The 13633-nt window shown below is 35.8% G+C and overlaps 3 pseudogenes; all 3 read right to left on the reverse strand.

The window, feature by feature from the left end:
- Positions 1-962: 962 nt before the first annotated feature.
- Positions 963-1488, reverse strand: LOC110197675 (kallikrein-10 pseudogene; annotated as a pseudogene).
- Positions 1489-3104: 1616 nt separating this feature from the next.
- Positions 3105-4482, reverse strand: LOC110197697 (small ribosomal subunit protein eS7-like; annotated as a pseudogene).
- The window catches only part of LOC110206740 (small ribosomal subunit protein eS7-like), a 45195-nt pseudogene continuing 34666 nt past the window's right edge, over positions 3105-13633 (reverse strand).

Raw genomic sequence — 13633 nt, forward strand, 5'->3', positions numbered from 1 at the left:
AGACGGAATTTGAACTCCAGTCTTCCTGACTCCAGGTGTGACACTCTATCCATTGTGCCACTTAGCTGCCTGAAATCAGGTTACTTAATCTTTTACCCTTGTTTATGTCCTGTTGATTGCTTAATGCATACATATCTGCCTTCCCCGTATTTGGGGTCCAGCACCACACTGAAGAGGCTTGGTCCCAACTTGTTATGTGTTGCTTAATTATTATGCTCCATGCTGGGGAGCTCAAATCTTTTCATCAGTTATTCCAGATTTTACCAGTCATACCCCAAATCTTAGTGAGGCAAAAAATAACTCATTTTAGAGTATTAGGTATTCTCACCAGAGTATCTCAATAATGTATTAGAAGATTAAAGCTCCAAAATGTGAGAAATTTTCAGGAAAATTGATTTTTCTGGGCCCCTACCCTTAATTCCTAAGAATTCCAAAAATGTATTTGAAGATATTTCTTTCAAAAATGTCTCTGTGGGCCCATAGGCAGTGTTCCAACTGACCCTAAGGATGGAGAGTTAAGTAGTATGCTGAGATTAAAGAGGGGAGAACTTGAGAATTTAGGCCTCCAAGTGATTCTAACTCCTCCCCTGACAAGTGGAATTGTTGATTGAGCAATCAGGAAACAGGAAATGGGAAGATAAAGGAAGTGGTTGGAGGTAAGGGGCCTTTCCCAAAGCTCTGAAAAGAGGGGTGAAGCTGCCTTTGAAGTCCCGGGTAATTAGATGTTCAACACAGTTCTCTTAAACAGATTAGCATCTCTGATCATTTCACTAAAGTGAAGTGAGAGAGTTTGGAAGTCCCAGTCCTTCAAGGGCACATGATTTAGAAGACCAGACCCTTGGGTCCCAGAGAGAATGGTCATGGCTGGGGGTCCAGATGCCTAGTTCTTTGAGGAGATAGAATCTGTGAGCCTGGAGAGCTGAGGAATGCCTGCATCCTCAAGCAGGCAGGAGCTAGCTCCTTTAGTGAATAGAAAGCCATTTCACTCGGGATTGGCTGGTAGTTCCCCAGCCTGCAGCCTGGAATAGAGTCCTTGATGTAGCACAGGTCCGGGCCAGAGGTAAGACCTGGACCTGCAGTTCCAGGAAGGCTGGACGTTGAAGCTTCAGCAGAAGGAGTTAGTGCTCATTAGTGCGCGCAGGCAGGTAAGAACCAGAATCCTCCCTGTACTTGGAGTGGGGATCATAACCGAGCTGATGCTGAGCTTTCGCCTCTATTAGGTAGTAGCAGACGGTAGTCACCAAGTTTGGCTCAAAGCCAAATTTCGGTGCAGTGGGCTGCAGTTAATACCCAGTAATGGTCCACCAGGACCCCAGCGCAGCGGAATGAGAAGTCATCGAACAGCAAGACCAGCCAAGACTGAGAGCCACGGGAGCACTGGGCAATCCAGGTCTCCGGGATGGGGGAAACTGAGGTTCCAGGTGCAGCCTTGCAGGAAGCCAGCACCAAGAACCACAGGGAGGTTTGGATGGAGCTTGGATTCCTCATGCTTGGAAACGAGGGGTCATGGACAGTGATTCAGGGAGGGGCTCTGGGTAGCTGTATCGCTGCCTAGTCCCGTGTGGGCTACCAGATCTTCTGCTCCTGGTCTCTATTCCAAACCTCCCCTTTTAACCCGTATATATGTATGATCTACACACACTCTTTGGGATAGCCAGAAATAAACATGATATTCTTGAAGTGGCTTGACTTGGATAGGGTATGGTAGATCAACTATCTTCTGGACACAATATTTTTTTTCTTAATGCAACCCTAAGGTAATAGTAGATTATTTATCTGGCATATCACACTATTGATTCACATTAAGCTTATGTTTCATTAAACCACTCTAATTTTTTTCTAACAAATATATAATCACACTTCCTCCACTTTTATATTTATAAAGTTAATTTTTTAACAGAAGTATAATAATTTGCAGTGGTCCCTCTTGTGTTTTTTTTTAGTTTTGAACAAGCACTCTACTCTGTGTATATTTTTTTCTTATTCTTAACTGTGTATTATTATTGTCATCAACATTTTTATAGTATTTTGAAGTTTTCAAAATGTTTTATATGCATTATCTATTTTGATTTTATAATAATTGTTTGAAGTAAATTCTGCAGATATTGTTATCTCCATTTTATAGACAAGGGCATGAAAGTTCATAGTCATTCAATGACTTGTTCAAGATTACGTAACACTAGTATCAGAGGTAGAAATTGATACACGAACCTGTTAGCCCTCCCAACTCCATTGTGTCTCATCCTTAGATCTGATAAATGAAACATCTTTGCCTTTATCCAAATCACTGATTAAAATATATATAATATATATAGCAAAAATGTCTGGGACACTTCACTAGTGATTGACTAAAATTTCATGTTGCCATTGAGTCATTAATGACTACTTTTGTGGTGATAGCCACTCAGCAAGTTTAAAATCTAGCTCTCAATTATCTAGCCTTATCTCTCCATTTCATCCTCAATGATAGCATGACAGAATTTATTAAGTGCTTTGCCAAGAAATAAATAAAATATAATTTTCTTTGTCCTAATTTGCAAATAAAAAAGAGAGAGAGAAATGAGGTTAGTCTGACATGACCTGTTTTAGATGAAGCACTACTTGCTTTTTTTCAGATATTCACTAATCAGCTCCTTAATAATACCTTCTAGTGTTTTTCCAGGAATCAAAGTCAATTTCATAGGCTATAGCTTTAGGAAACTACTTTCTATTCCTTTTTCTTTTTAAATTGAAACATTTTCCTTCTCTTCTCTCTAATCTTTGATGGATCCTGAGAGTGGCTCAGCAATCCTATACCAGATATTTCAATAGCATTCTGGAGAATAGCATCTAGGAAAGGTAAGCTTAACTTGTCAACAATATCTGGGTATTCTTTTCTCTTCTGCTATCTCCTTATTTATCTTGATTTTCAACTCCTTAATAGGCATTTTTTGATCCATAATTTTCAGTCTCAATATTCATTCTGGCAAGAAAAAAAAGAAGCAAAATAATAATTGAACATTTCAGCTTTTTCTCTGTCATCCTTCCATTGTTCTTTCACACCAAACAGTAGAGCTGTTTTTTGTTTGTTTGTTTATTTGGGTTTTTTTGGGGGGGAGGTCCTCTTTTTTATGAACAATAGACTTTATTTAATCATTTCTGCATTTACAGCTGGAATTCTGGGAATTCAAAATTAACATCTTTGCGTGTCAGCTCCTTATAAACTCCCATAAAATGTTTTTACTTTGTGCTCCACATTGTTCTGCTGTGCTTTATCCAAATGGACCTTTATGAGTCTGTTGCCATTTAGTTTCACATGGATTCTCTTGCCAACAATTTCACTTGGAAAGACAAGGTCTTCAGGGATTGCATCATGCACAGCATTCAGAGTACTCCTCCTGGGATGCTTTTGCTTATTTTTTGTACGGCTTTTTCTTGTTGGTTTAGGAAAAATTCTCCTCCAAGCAATAAAGACCACATGTTTGCTGCTGAATTTTTTTTTTCTCCAATTCACAAACTAGTCATACTTGGATCTTCTGAAAAGATTTTAGCTGAGAAAGTGGAACAAAAATGATGATAAGTTTTCTGCTACCACCAAATTAATTTTGCTTAGCTGCTGTGATATTCAGCTCTTTTATTTTATTTTTTTTTTAGGATTACCAAGGCAAACAATTTTATTGAAATATAGTTATCAAAAATTTTTTATTTTTATTATCTTTATTATTTTTTATTTATTTATTTTTTTACATACCCATTAAACATATTTTCACATTAGTGAAGTTGTAAGTAAAAATTAAAACCAATAGGAGGAACCATCAGAAAGATGAAACAAAATTCAACTTAAGGTAAAAATAAGTGATAGTGATTCGACTTCCATAGTTCTTTCTTTGGATGTGGACAGCATTTTCCATCCCGAGGCCTCTGGAGATGTCTTAGATCCTCAATGCTGAGAAGGTTTCAGTTTAACATTCTTAGTCATTGCATAACGTGGCTGCTATTGTATACAAAGTCCTCTGGGTTCTGCTCACTTCACTCAGCATCAGACCATATAAGTCTTCCCAGGTTTTTCTGAAGTCAGCCTGTTCATCATTTCTTATAGAACAATAGTATTCCATTACATTCATATACCACAACTTGCTCAGCCGTTCCCCAATTGATGGGCATCCTCTCAATTTCCAATTCTTTGGACCACAAAAAGAGCTACTATGAATGTTTTTGTACATGTGGGTCCTTTTCCCATTTGTTTGATCTCTTTGGGATATAGCCCTAGAAGTGCTATTGCTGGATCAAAGGGTATGCACATTTTTGTAGCCCTTTGGGCATAGTTCCAAATTGTTCTCCAAAATGGTTGGATCATTTCACAACTCCACCAACAATGTATTAGTGGATATTCAGCTCTTTTAATTGAGTCTTTAAGTCAGAGTTCATCTCCAACTCCAGAGCCTGTGAAACGCCAGACTTGAACTCGTCTGGCTTCTCACTCTTGGTGCTGGAGCTGAACATGGCACTGCCTCCATGAGCGCCAGCCCAGGAAGAGGAAGAGCTCTTGCAGGAGCACCACAATTCTTGGCTATAGGAAGGAGGGCTTCTTTTTCTTTTTTTTGGCCTGATATGACTAAAAGCAAACCCTTTTTGTTTTTAGTATTACTAGTCAGTCTCAATTCATTCTCAGCTTAAGTTTACCAGAATCCATTCTTTTAGAAAGTTATATATTCATTCTCTAGTACTTTATATCTTGCAAACTTTTTAAACTCAAAGTTTTTCAGCCAATTCCCTGTAAATCCATGTGGATCTCTCCTTTGCACATTGACTTATTCTCCTTCTCATCAGAATAATTTCTCTTTGTGTTTTTCAAATTTCATTGTTTGGTAATTCCCCATTCTTCCTGGGTTAACCTCCCCCCCCCACCATGAAATACATCCCATGATATCCTAGTTATCTTTTCCCTGAATCCTTTGGAAACTGTCCTCAGATAATTTAGGGTGCATGCGTGACTCTACTTCACTTTTTTTTAAAAAATCAAATTCTAAAATAGAATTGCCTGTCTCTCCCTCAACCCCAGTTTCCTTTTAATTCTAGCACACCTGCAAGTTCCTCTTTATTGGCAAATATTGCATTTGGAATGTAATTCCCCCTTTTTTATTCCTTCACTTTTTGAAAAATTGGATTAATTATCATTAAAATTCAAGTCAGTGTGTAAATAAAATGACAAAGTGGCTAAATAATTGAAAAAAATTACACTATTGGGGGAATGTGATTGTATAATATTGCACAAATTCTCAGATCTAGTCTAAGTGTGAGTTGTTTGGCTGAATTGTTTTTTTTTTCTTTTTTTAAAAAAATGTTTGTAACAAGGAATGGCTAATTGGGTGAGAGAATATTTATATTTGGAAGTAAATATACTACAAAGACTAAAAAACTATAAAAATTAAAAGAGAAACCACAAAATCATCATTTGCTCTGCTTTTGGTAGATAGATGACCAAAATACAAACAACATAAGTCACTAATTACAGAATCATATTTACAAAGTGCTGGAAGGGATCTTAGAACCAACCTTGTATAACCCTCAAATGTACTTGTAATTTACTTGCCCAAGGTCACAGAGGTAGTAATTGATAGAGGACATATTTGAACCCAAGTTCTTTGAGTAAAAGAGAGAGAGAGAGAGAGAGAGAGAGAGAGAGAGAGAGAGAGAGAGGAAAGGAAGAGTGATCTCATAGTTCTTTCAATGATCCCCTAGCTTCTTCCTGAAACAATACTCAAATTTGAAGAACAATATTCTTTTGGTGATATATGGCTGAAAGTCATATTACATTATAATGTCCATAAAATTGGAGTTTTCAATCACATAACTTCAAAATATAATGCTACTGCTCCACCTTTTAATTTGTGGGCAGTGCTTTCCATCCCTTTGTTATTTGATTTTGTCTTTTACCCAATCCAAAATGACTTAAAAATCTATACATCCCAGGTTTTCCTAGGCACTTTTCATTAGTTCTCAATCTTAAGGAACATATTTAATTTTTCTCCTCTTCAAACTTGCTAATTCTGCTTCATGTTTTATAGTTTTGAATAATAAATCCTACAGCAAATCACATTTTATAATTTTAATTTGTTGATTTTACATTTGTATCACTTTCCAGCTTTCAGTTTGTAAGTTAATTATTTCATTAATCTTAAGTACTATACATGAAATTCAGATGAACTGCCACTGAATTGGTAATGATCATTACACTATATTCCCGTATCTCAGACAGAGTTGTTTCCCATAGGCATATTTAGTCAAAGAGAATATAGTATCATTTTTCCCTAAAAAAAAAAGTCTTAAGTTCTATAACTAAGCATTGCATTTATTAAATTTACTTATTACCATATTTTAAAAGGCAAAGTAATTTAGAATAAGTCGTCAAACATCTAAATACAATCAGACACCTTTTCTCACTCACCTTTCCCATGAGCTCTTCCAAATTATTGCTTATCTCACAATCTGGCTCCAACTTTTCATTCCAGATTTACTATGTGTTATTCCCATTCACACACTCTTTGATCCAGAAAAAAAAATTTGCCTTCTCACTCTTCCCATTATTCCATCTCCCATCTCTGTACTTTGCCTAGGCCATCTGTCACCCATGTCTGAATTGTACTTCTTACACTCACATGTTGCAATCCCCAGTTTCCTTCAAAGCTCAGCTTACCTTCCTGATTCCTTTAGCAGTTACTCTCTCCCCACCACCCCTCCAAAAATACCATAGATATGTTTTATGTATACATAATATGTATGTGTATACGTATTTTACAAATGTTAATGTGTGTACATGTTGTCTCCCTGTGGGACGTGTAAGCTCCTTGAGCACATGCAACTATTTTAAAAAATGTCTTTCTATCTCCAAAAATTAGCTCAGTGCATGACACATTTGTTATTTAGTTACTTAGTCATGTCTGACTCTGTGACCCTGTGTGGACTATACTGTCTATGGAGTTTTCTTAGAAAACAAACTGGAGTGGTTTGCCATTTCCTTCTCCAAAGGCAAACAGAGGTTAAGTGATTTGTCCTGGGTCAAATAACTAGTAATTGTTTAAGGCCACATTTGAATTCAGTTCTTCCTGACTCTAAGACCAGCACTCCATCAACTGAGCCATCCATGTAACACATAGCAGTACCTAAAAAATGCTTACTTGCTTTTTTGATAAATTTTAAGTGTGATTTCCATTTTGGTTATGAGTATATTTAACATATCTTGGCATCCTTAACTGGAAGATGAAATCTACCCAAGTCATTTATAATTATAGTATTCTTTGGAACTAAAAAGGAAAATATGTATCAAAATTATATTTCAGGTAACTTCCAGACGGCCTTTAACCTTCATTCAAAAAGAAACACAAAGGGCAGCTAAGTGTTCAGTAGTTAAGAGCACTGGATCTGTAGTCAGAGAACCTGAGTTCAAATCCTATTTCAGACACTTGTTAGCTGTGTGACCCAGGACAAGTCATATAATCCCAATTGCCTCTACCCCTGAAAAAAGGCTGTGGAACCCCAAAGGAAAAAATTCTGAATTTCTAGTTGATGATTTGGGATAACATTTCAGCTTTGCTAGTCATGCTGTTGGCTAAATCACTTCTGCAAAATGAAGTTGTTAGACTAGATGATCTCTATTTACTCTTTCTATTTTGAAGTTCCCTTTTCAGCTCCTCCTCCCTCCCTTTCCTCATGGCCCAGAAAGAAAAGAAAGAATAGCCAAGTAGTCAGTGAGATCTCTTTGACCTAAGTAAAAGCCTGTAATCATCTTTCCCCAATAATCAGTCTCCTGGCATCTAGCTTGTAAGGCTAAATCTGTCTTTCCCATCTGAAGAAAAATCTAGCTTCCTCTCTCTTTTCTGATAAATTACCTGATCTATATATAATTGGTTCTCCTACCAACCACTGCAATTTATATGAACTAGACTCTGACACAGACTGCTTTTTGTCAAAAATGCATTGAGTTGCTAGACTCTCAGCACATAAAATAACAACTTTTATAATCACCATGAAGCATGAAACAATTACGTTTCAAAACATAAATAAAAATTGGTTTCTTCACAGATGGATTGTGAATTTGAGTTGTTTATATGTGTTAAAGTGGGGCTTTAATGCTGTGTATCTAATTGACTAGTTTTCCTCTTTTCAAATTTCCCCAATTTTATATGTGTGTGTGTGTATGCATATATATAACACATATATACACATATATGTATATAAAAATTAGATATTCTCTGACATATTCTAAAAAATCATGAGAAAATATGGAAACATTCTTTTAGAAGGCTAGAATGCTTAATATTCTATTCACATGAGCTTTGTTACTTCGTTTCAAAATGTAGTCTAAGTCTGGTTTTTATTTATTTAATCCATGGCTTATCACATTCTTTTTTATATTAATTTTTTTTGTTTGTTTGTTTGGTAATTGGGGTTAAATGACTTGCCCAGAGTCACACAGCTAGTAAGTGTCAAGTGTTTGGTCTGAGGCTGGATTTGAACTCAGGTCCTTCTGACTTCAGGGCTGATGCTCTATCCACTGCACTACCTAGCTGCCCCCTATATTTAGTTTTTCAACAAATTAAGAAGCTAGCAGGTTTTTTTTATTTTATTTTATTGATTTATTTTAAGTTTAAGTGCATACCAGTAATACATAGCACACATTTGAAATATAGTCATAAAAATCTCTTTTTCCCATCAATTAAGAATTGTTTTAATTATAATTAAGTAAATTCACTTAATTTATTTACCTTATTTACATCAATTTAATTAATTAAAATAACATTTATTCAATATTTTAAAGATGTTTATAATACATATTTACCTCAGCATTTCAGTGGATCTCTGTTCTCATACAAATCTAGAATCTAACAGAAAGAACTTTAGAGGTTCCCTCACACAGCCCATATTTCACCAAGAATCTTTTTTCTATAAATGTCCCCAACTAATAATCAAAAAGACTTCCAATCCATCAAAAGCAAGTATTTGTTATGTATTTACTATGTATTATACATTTTACTAGGCACTGGTGAGAGAAATACCAAAGTCAGCCTCTGTTTTCAAGGAAATATTTCAATGGAAGTCTTTTTGTGGTGTTAGAAAACTGGAAATTTAGAGGTTGTCTAACATTTGAGAAATACATGAATTAGTTGTGATATAAGAATGTGATGGAGTATTATTTCACTGTACAAAATAAGGCATGGAGGATTTCAAACAGACATGGGAAGTTTATATGAACTGATGCAGAGTGAAGGAAGGAAAACCAGAAGAACAATTTAAACTAAAAAATCAACATTATAAAAATACACAATTTAAGAACTTTGAAGAATCTATATAATAACTATATTCTAAAAAAACAACTTTGAAATCTGTAGAGAATATGATCAATATAATCAATATAATGACCATTTATGAATCCAAAAGGTGATTGCTGAAATATGCTATCTATTGAAGAGACATGATAGGATGCAGAATGATACAAGTGCATGTTTCTATAAATTTATGAAAAATGTATATATTAATTTATATGTATATTTGTGTAGGTATATATATATATACATATATATATATATATATATATATATATATATATACACGAGTGTGTATGTGCATCTATCCATCCATCTATCTATCCACACACACATGCATACAAATAGAAAATTGCTGAGAGAATTTGTTTTGCTTGACTATGAACATTTACTACAATATTTTTTTTCTCAATTGAATAGAAGTGTGAGAGGAAAAATAGATTTCTGATGATTTTTTAATTTTCTTTTTCATTAATTTATTTTGATTTATCAACAATCATTTCCATAAACTTTTGAGTTTTAAATTTTTCTCCCCCTCCCTCCCTCCCTCCTTCCCAAGACAGCACGCAATCTAATATAGGCTATACACATCCATTCCTTTAAACATATTTTCACATTAGTGATGTTGTAAGTAAGAATTAGAAATAATAGGAGGAACCACCAGAAAGAGGAAACAAAACACAACAGAAGAAAAAAATAGCAAATAGTATGCTTCGATGCATTCAAACTCCATAGTTCTTTCTTTGATGTGGATGCATTTTCCATCATGAGGCTTTTGGATGTCTTAGATCCTGTATTGCTGAGAAGGGTTAAGTCTATCAATATTAGTCATTGCACAAACGTGGCTGTTACTGTGTATGACATTCTCGGTCTGCTCACTTCACTCAGCATCAAACCATACAAGTCTTTCCAGGTTTTTCTGAAGTCTGCCTGTTCATCATCTTATAGCACAATAGTATTCCATTACATTCATATATCACATTCACAGTTATGATTACTATCTGTGTCTTTCTCTCCATCCTTTCCCCCACCCTTTATGCTTTTCTTTCTCTTTTCTCCTTTTCCCTCTCACTGTTTTGCTTTTGACCACAGCCTCCTCAGTCCACCTCCCTTCTATTAGCCCCTCCCTTTTCTTCCCTTTACCCTTACTACTTCTTCCTCCCTTCTATCTCCCTCCCTTTTCTTTCCCTTTTCCTCCTACTGCCTATAGGGCATGTTAGATTTCTATACCTAACTGATTATGTTATTCCCTTCTTGAGCCAAATCTGATGAAGTAAGGTTCAAACAATGCTCATCTCCCTCCTTCTTTCCTCTGCTGTAATAGGTTTTTGTGCCTTTTCCTGTGATAATTTACCTTGTCTGCCTCCTCCTTTCCTTTTCTCTCAGTACATTTTCTTAGATCAGATTAATTCACTTACTTGAATCTATTTAACCCACTTGGTTAGATTTTTTTCATCATTATGTCAAAGTCAATTTATACCCACCCACCTTATGTATACCCCTTTATCATGGTGTAATAACAATACACTTCTCAAGAATTACAAGTGTCATCTTCCCTTGTAGGGATATAAACAGTTTGCCCTTATTAATAACATGTTGTTTCTTTCTGTCCCATTTACCTTTTTATGTCTCTCTTGAGTCTTATACTTGAAGATCAAATTTTCTGTTGATCTCTGGTCTTTTTATCAGGAAGGTATGGAAGTCCCCTATTTTGTTGAATATCCATCTCCTTCCCTGAAAGATCATGTTCATTTTCACTTGGTAGTTGATCCTTGGTTGTAATCCAAGCTCCTTTGCCTTATGGAATATCATATTCCATGCCCTAAGGTCTTTTAATGTAGAAGCTGAAAGGTCCTGTGTAATCCTGATTGTGGTTCCATGATATTTAAATTGTTTCTTTTTGGCTCCTTGTAGTATTTTCTCTTTGACCTGGTAATTTTGAAATTTGGCTACTATATTTCTTGGTATTTTCAATTTGAGATCTCTTTCAGGAGATGGTCAGTGGTTCTTTCTATGCCTATTTTACCCTCTGGATCCAGGATCTCAGGGCAGTTTTCCTTTATGATTTCCTGAAAGATATTGGCCAGGCTCTTTCTTTCATAATGATTTTCAGGTAGACCAATACTTTTTAAATTGGTTCTCCTGGACTGATTTTCCAGGTCAGTTGTTTTACCAATGAGGTATTTTATGTTTTCATCTATTTTTTCTTCTTTTGTTTTTGTTTGACTGATTCTTGCTCTCTCATAGTCATTAGCTTCCATTTGCCCAATTCTAATTTTTAACAAATTGTTTTCTTCTGTTAGATTTTGTAGTTCCTTCCCCATTTGGCTAATTGTATTTTTTGGGGATTTGTTTTCTTCAGTGCACTTTTTTTCCAGTTGGCCAATTGCATTTTTTAAGGACTTGTTTTCTACAGTTAATTTTTGTCCTTCCTTTTCCAACTTATTGACTCGCTCTTGCATACCTCTCATTTCTTTTCCCATTTTTTCTTCTACCTCTTTCATTTGACTTTTAAAATCCTTCTTGAGCTCTTCCAAGTCCTTTTAGGCTTCAGACCAGTTTATATACCCTTTTGAGGTTCCAGATGTGGGTTTGTGACAATGTTGTCCTCTTCAGAATTTCTGCCTTGATCTTCACTCTTCCCATAATAAGAATCTATCATATGTTTCTTTTTGCTCATGGTGTTTGCTTATTTCCTGACCTTTAAAAAGACTGAGCTGTCCTTCTGGGGAACAGAGGGTGCTGACCCAAGCTTCTTGTCTGGATACCCAGGGACTGGTCAGTGGCTTATTGTGCAGGGGCCTCCAATGTTGGCAATTGGAGGCTGTAGGGTTCTGGCAGCTTACCTGAGGTTGGGCTGGAATCAGCAACACTGGAGCTCTAGGGATGGGATTGCGTAGTGTGGTTCCTGGAGATTTCCTGCTCACCCAGGCCTTTCCTTCCTTTCACTTTCTTAAGCTCCTTTCAGATGGATGTTGTAGGGTGTTTATGCTCATGGGGCCTCTTGCAGTACTGCTTCCCTTAGTTTTGCTGAGGCATTGGGATAGCCAGTTGCTGTAGAATGCCAGGTACCTGGTGGTTTTCCAAACTGGTTTCCACTTGTTCCCCACCCTCAGTGAGGCATTTGGGGGTCCAGGTGTTGGTCTTTGCCTGCTCCATGACCTGGGCTTCAGGATCTCCTCCTGGTATGCTGAGGTGGGCTTTCCACTAGCTTGCTGGGATGCCTCCCATTATGTAGTGCCTTCCTTCCCCAGAGAAAGTGGGGCCATTCCCATTAATCCCTCAAGCTACCTGGGCTACTGGACTGCTGCACCTCATCTTTCTTCTGGTTCAGCTGTTTCAGGGTTTTACCTGGGGTGATATTTTCTGGGCTTTCAGGGTTAATCTCTGATGATTTTTAAAAATAGGGAGTCAGGAGGATCCTAGGGACGTGAAGTGTGTGGTCTTTCATGTGAAGTCTCTATAATAGTTTCACTTAAGTGTTTTAGTTTGTTATAAGAAATCTCTCACTAAATGAGTATAACTATAAATGCATGTAATATAAAAACAAAACACATGCATAAAACTTTTAAAAAATTCCAGTCGTGGCATACCACATGTTGACTTAATAGATTAGAACTATGTTAGAAAAGTAATTTGAGGGTCCTTTCATGCCCAAGGGGTTGTGTTCATCAGGAATAAAGAAAATAATTTTCAAAAGTAAATTTAAAATTGGCAGCTTTTGAAAAATTCAAAACAGAAGCAATTATAATACATAATTTTTGGTCCTTAAGAAATATGAAGCATGTGGTATAATTTATCTAAATATTTATAAATCTATATATGAATGGTCCATTTAAAATATTCAACACACATTTACTAAGCCTCCAATTTTGTGTAAGATTTTGTGCTAGGTGATGAGAATACGTATATGAAATAAGATAAACCCTGACTTTAAGAGACTTAAATTCTATTTTGCTATATTTAAAATGTTATAAAGTATAAAAACAATGACTAATTCATCATTGATTTAAAAGTCAGGATTCTAATGACCTAAATAATTGGGGAAAAAGCCACAAATCCCAAGGAGAGATAAAAAGAAAAGTTGTCTAAACAACAAAAAGCAGTTATGAAGTCCATGCACTTGATACTTAATAGATGAAACAAAACCATCTAAAGACTAAATGATTATGTGAAAGATGTGACAGTAGCTCCTAACAGACTGGGAATGAGGGAAATTAATATTCTAGGAGATGAGAATTGGCAGCAAAGTCATAATGTTAAAGAAAAAAAAATAAAAGAAAAAAAGTACATTAGAAACCTTGGGTCATTTATACTAGGGACAGGAAACA

Source organism: Phascolarctos cinereus, unplaced genomic scaffold (genome assembly GCF_003287225.1).
Source record: "Phascolarctos cinereus isolate Bilbo 61053 unplaced genomic scaffold, phaCin_HiC Scaffold_5;HRSCAF=322, whole genome shotgun sequence".
Taxonomy (NCBI): Eukaryota; Metazoa; Chordata; class Mammalia; order Diprotodontia; family Phascolarctidae; genus Phascolarctos; species Phascolarctos cinereus.